We start from the raw sequence: 6,000 nt of genomic DNA on the forward strand, positions 1-6,000 counted from the left end.
GGCTTGTGATTGTCGCTTTCTCGTGACCCGGTTATAAAATATATTGATGAATTTATTGTATATGGTAGTATATTTATATTTCAACTAGCGAACTTCGTCCGCGTGGAAATTAGTTTTTCACAAATCGCTCGGGAACCATGGATTTTTCCTTTTTTTTTCTTACTCTTTGGAACGGCTTACTTTCATCTAAATTCCATTTCGCCACTATTAGTTACTCTATACTCATATTAGAAAGATTACATACTCCCAAATGGATGATGCGATTTCAATTTAGTTTTTTTTTGCATAAAAGGTGACACGGGCAAGTGATATCTATACTAATATTATAAAGCTGAAGAGTTTGTTTGTTTGTTTGATTGAACGCGCTAATCTCAGGAAATGGTCCGATTTGAAAAACTCTTTCAGTGTTAGATAGCCCATTTATCGAGGAAGGCTATAGGCTATATATTATCCCCGTAGTCTTACGGGAACGGGAACCACGCGAGTGAAACCGTGCGGTGTCAGGTAGTGTTTGATGAAAATCGGTTGAGCCGCTTGAAAGTTGTCGGGGATGAAAGTGGGGAAGAATAACTGAATGTCTGCTTCGAAAACTATGAAGATGTATGGGAATGACATTTGCTATCGACAGGTCACGTGATCGAGATCTGTCAGCCCCATACATTTTTATAGTTTTACGAGCGTTACCGATCGTAGAAAGAGAATCGACGTGCTACTTGGCTAGGAGGGCTGAAGTACCTAATGCTATAGCTTGGCAAATTCGTTCGTAACACTCCGAATGGTCCTCGCGGGCCGGGGGGCGTGTAGCGATCAATGAAACGACTGATGCACCTCACTTCCTCGCTCGCACGATTTCATACCCGCGCAGTTTTTCCCCCGTCGCCCGCATATCATAGGAGTGTCATCAACAATCTTGCCAAGCTATATTCACCCATGTCACTAGCATTGAGAACTTCAGATGTCGTTGAGTGTGAAGACTCCACAACATCGGACGCGCGAGGCATACAAATCAGTGAGTCCACGCATCTGATGTCATTATCCTATATCAACTAAGGTCACTGGCTGAAAGTGAAACCTTTGTCACCTCGCTGTGATTGGGTATGAAATAGGTATACTGATAAGTCCTCTAATAATAAAAGTAGATAAAGGGAACCGTGCTAATGAAAACGTAGAAGTATTTTGATATTTCCAAGTATCAAAATACTAGACCTTGCTCACAAGATTAACGCCATGTCGAATGTTGAGTCAGCTATTATTATTCCGATAGTCGTTTCAGTCTTACAGCGGCAAAGGTCTTACAGCGAAAAGCTTCGATCAACATCTTAAGAAGCTATGCTTAAGGCAGTGATTTTTGAGATGGCGTGTATTGTGAGAAGGTTCTTTACTCAGGAGTCCTGACCGTCGGTAGCTTGTGCAGTCGAATGTCCCGCAGAGGGAGATTTGATATTTTTTTAAAAATTTTTAATAGTGTTTTGAACTATACTTAGTATTTTATTAATATTGTTAAAAATTAAAAAAGGGACAATTAAATAAATGAGAGAAAAACAAAGGTGGAATAAAGAAACCATGTTATCGAAATTAAGCTTTATTAACCTACCAATGCGTGTAGGGAGGCGGGTATTTTACAATACAAGAAAAAATCTCAAATCTCATTTATTATTAAATCTTAAAAATTAGAGGTCAAAGTTCGGGAAAAGCACAACAATGATCTTACATACGGAACCCTCGGATTGTGAATCCGACTCGCTCTTGTCCTGTTTTTTAATTTTTCCGACATGCGGAAGTATAACTTTTAGGTAAAGTTATAAATAATTGAACACGAAGCTCGCTATTCTTGACAAACTAATGTTGGGCAAATACATAATGATTGTTATTTAGCGTGACATTTGTGCGTGTTGTGCTTTCTTTGCCGTGACACGGCGGTGACGGGAGAATTTTCAGCTCAACTGAACCCAATTAATGATGATTGATTAATTGATTACGTTAAGTAAGTGTCGGTATAGGAGAAACATCGTGAGGAAACCTGCATACCAGAGAATTTTCTTAATTATCCACGTATGTGAAGTCTGTCAATCCACATTGAGCCAGCGTGGTAGACTTTTAGCCGAACCCCTCTCATTCTAAGAGGAGACTCGTGCTCAACAGTGAGGTGAATATGGGTTGTTAATGATGATGATAATTATCTTTTGATGATTAATCTGAAGAGTCTGATTATTCACAAGTTTTGTCTTTGCCATACGATATTAAGTAAGAAAGTTAAAAAACCTACCCTTAAATTATCCGACTCAATATATCAAAAGGTGATTGGTGAAACCCGCCCTTAAAGTACCAAAGTGTAGAATTGCTACTGATTACTTTATTGCCTTTTCTTGCCTTCTGAACTGGTGGTAGAGATGATGCAATCTAAGATGGAAATGGGCTAACTTGTTAGGAGGAGGATAAAAATCCACACTCCATTCGGTTTCTACACGGCATCGTACCGAAACGCTAAAACGCTTAGCGGTAAGTACGTCTTTGCCGGTAGGGTAACTACTAGCCAGACCTGAACCAATTATTAAGAAAACTTCAATCGGCCCAGCCGAGGATCGAACCCAGGACCTCCGTCTTGTAAATCCACCGCGCATACCACTGCACCGCGGAGGCCGTCAAAAAAACGTACTTGAGTCAAACGAATCTGGATTTTGATATTCTTGGCTTCGCTTTTCTTTTTATATATGTTCTATTAAGATTAGCTACTTTAAATGTTATTTAATTAATTAATAAACTGCCTATTCAAATATGTAATAACGCGGAAATAGAGTAAGTATAATAATAATTTATATTGGATAATTTATTACATAAGAATTTCTAATTTCATAATTTTTAAAACTGATTTTCAGCAATTACATTTTTTTCAGTATTTTAGCAATTAACTAATTGATTAATAAACTTAAAAAGGACCTATATTATAATCCTACTAATATTATAAACGCGAAAGTTTGTATGGATGTTTGGATGTTTGTTACTCTATAACGCCGCTACTACTGAAGCGATTTGGCTGAAATTTGGAATGGAAATAGATTTTACTCTGGATTAACACATATGCTACTTTTTATCCCGAAAAAATCCATGGTTTCCCGAGATTTGCGAAAACTGATGATTTTGATGATATGAATGTTTGTTACTCTTTCACGCCTCAAGTACTGAACTGAATTAGCAGAAATTTGGTATTAAGATATATTATAGCCTGGATTAACAAATAGACTACTTTTCTTCTGGAAAAATCCATGGTCTCCGAGGGATTTGTGAAAAACTAAATTCCATGCGGACGAAGTCGCAGGCGTCCGCTAGTTTATTTTAATAAAACCCAATGGTGCTTAACTACAAACTTGAAATTTTAATGAAAAATACTAAAATAAACAGACGCCACTTTCTTTTTAAAACCCCAATAAAATTTTTATAACTCATAATAAAATCTGTAAGCATTTTGAACTCAATCGTATTAAAATGCTGTCTCTTTATTATTCATGCTAAGACTGTGAGTTTTAATCGGACGACACTTTGCTTTTCAATAAAACTTTAAAACTTACTAAATGATTTTAAGATTAGATTCGAGTGACGCCTTAGAAAAAGCAAAAAAATTAATCTTTGAAACTGCAGACTGTGAAAACTTAAAACTATGAAATAAAAGTGCTTTAATTTGACATTTTAAAATTAATTGTAGTAAATAAACAGAATTTTTGAATTAAATTGTGAAATATTTTTTCGACTGCAATTGTCAATTTTATAATTATTGAATTTTAAGATGTTTCTATGTGAAGAATTATACTACTAAAATACTTTATTTATTAATTTAGTTACTTTTTTTAAATAAAATATTACTTTTTTTATTAATTTAGTAGTTATTTTATTTTACTTTGTTTATTCTCACCAATTAATAAAATGAATGTTTATGATATAATCCCACTTAATTAATAATATAATTTCTTTTATTTTATTTATTTCTACATCATTGGTGTAACTACAAATCAATGTTCTATATCCAATACGAAATAGTTAATAAAAAAATACATTTAAAACACATAATTGAAAAGTTTGTTTTTTTATTTCGCGGTACCAAATGCAGTTACAATCCATCAATACAATTAAAATACAATTTTTTTTTAAATTTCGCTTTACGAATTAAATTCCGCGATGTTTTTTACGCACACAGAAATATGGAAGCAGTACCAATAATATAACTAATATTCTCGTATTTTCATTTCGCGATTCGAAATAAAGTCGCGTTTTTTACGCACATTTAAATGTGGATACTTTACCATTGATGCAACTAATGTAATAAAAAGGTTCATTTTTATTTTAGGATACGAAATAAATTCCGCGATCTTTTTTACGTACACAAAAACATTGAAGCAGTAGCATTAATGCAACCAATTGTAATTTAATTTCGCTATCCGAAATAAGGTACGCGATGGTAAATACGCACAAATGAATGTGGATGCATTGATTAAGTTAGCACAATGAAAAGGCTCGTTTCTTATTTTGCGATACGAAATAAATTCCGCGATGTTTTTTACGCACACAAAAATATGGAAGCAGTAACAGTAATTTATGTAAAATTCCCATAATTTTATTTAGCGATTCGAAATAACGCTATCGATGTTTTAGCCTAATGAAAAGGTACATATCTTAGTTTGGGATACGAAATAAATTCCGCGATCTTTTTTACGCACATAAAAAAATTGCGGTACTCACGGCTGTCTCCGCGGCGTCGTGCGTGTGTTTGCGTCCGCCGCGCACTGCAGCACAGTTATATGCGCTTGCGCATCCCGATCTCGGGGTACAGGGTGTGCAAAAATTGTACCTACCATTAATTTGTTTTTATTTTTTTTATGGAATAGGCTCGCACTTGGCCACTATCTCACCTGTAGTAAGCTGTAAGTGTAAATGTGTTCTAAGGTATAACTTGGTCTTCTCGGACCAAGGCGCGTTTGGAACCCTCGTAACTTTAATTTTAAGTTTTCGTCTATTATTACCACCATTAGATTAAATTAAATTTTGACATATACCTGACCTTTCAAAAGTACTTGTAAACTAAGCCTAATTGAAATAAAAGAATTATGAATTTAAAATTTTTGAATTTCTTGCTAGAATATCAAAGAAGATGCCTATTCACTCTTATCTTCAAGATACCCGAATTGTAAGAATTAGTAGGAATCACAGACTTCGGAAGAGAGTTAGAACTCAGAAGTAAAGAGTTAGCCATGCGTATAAGAAATGAAAGAGCAAAACTACGAGTTCCCTAAGGATAACAACAAAATAGGGACAATCTTTTTCATTTGTGTGTTTGTAATCGACAGTAGGATAATGCGTAGGTATAAGAATTTATGCGGTGGATTTACAAGACGTCGGTCCTGGGTTTTCTTAATTGGTCCAAGCCTGGCTGGTGGGAGGCTTCGACCGCGGCTAGTTACCACCCCACCGATATCGTATAGAAACCGAAATGGATATGGATATTCGTCCTACGCCTAGCAAGTAAACCCACTATCATTTTAGATTGCAGCATTACTATAAAGAATTAAAAAGAAAAAAAATATGTTTTCATACAAAACTATAAAACTAATTCGACTCCCGCGTTTGTACTCTTAGATCTTTTAAACTACGCAATGAATTTTAATGCGACTTATAATAGATTGATTGATTCAAAAAGAAGTTGTTGTTCGCTAGGTTATCCTGTTTTAGAAGTATGACATAATTACGAAAATAATTACATATATTTGTTGCATCGCTTTGTTCGTAAGAAAATTTCGTAAGGCAATCAATCGGTCGACTGACTCGATATCCAACTTTTATGTTTACTTACCGATAGCCGTGATAGCCCAGTGGATATGACCTCTGCCTCCGATTCCGGAGGGTGTGGGTTCGAATCCGGTCCGGGGCATGCACCTCCAACTTTTCAGTTGAATGCATTTTAAGAAATTGGTGCAGTGAGCGGAATATAGGTTGATAACGATATTTACTTAC

The 6,000-nt window shown here is 35.2% G+C and overlaps 1 protein-coding gene across 1 annotated transcript in view; it reads right to left on the minus strand.

Annotated features, from left to right (window-relative positions):
- LOC112054337 (endochitinase) overlaps nucleotides 1–4,810 on the minus strand; it is a 39,351-nt gene extending 34,541 nt beyond the window's left edge. The window contains exon 1 of the mRNA XM_024094091.2: nucleotides 4,732–4,810. The gene's annotated coding sequence lies outside the window, so the exon portion shown is untranslated. The remainder of the gene's footprint in view (nucleotides 1–4,731) is intronic.
- Nucleotides 4,811–6,000: the final 1,190 nt, after the last annotated feature.

Source organism: Bicyclus anynana, chromosome 22, assembly GCF_947172395.1.
Source record: "Bicyclus anynana chromosome 22, ilBicAnyn1.1, whole genome shotgun sequence".
Taxonomy (NCBI): Eukaryota; Metazoa; Arthropoda; class Insecta; order Lepidoptera; family Nymphalidae; genus Bicyclus; species Bicyclus anynana.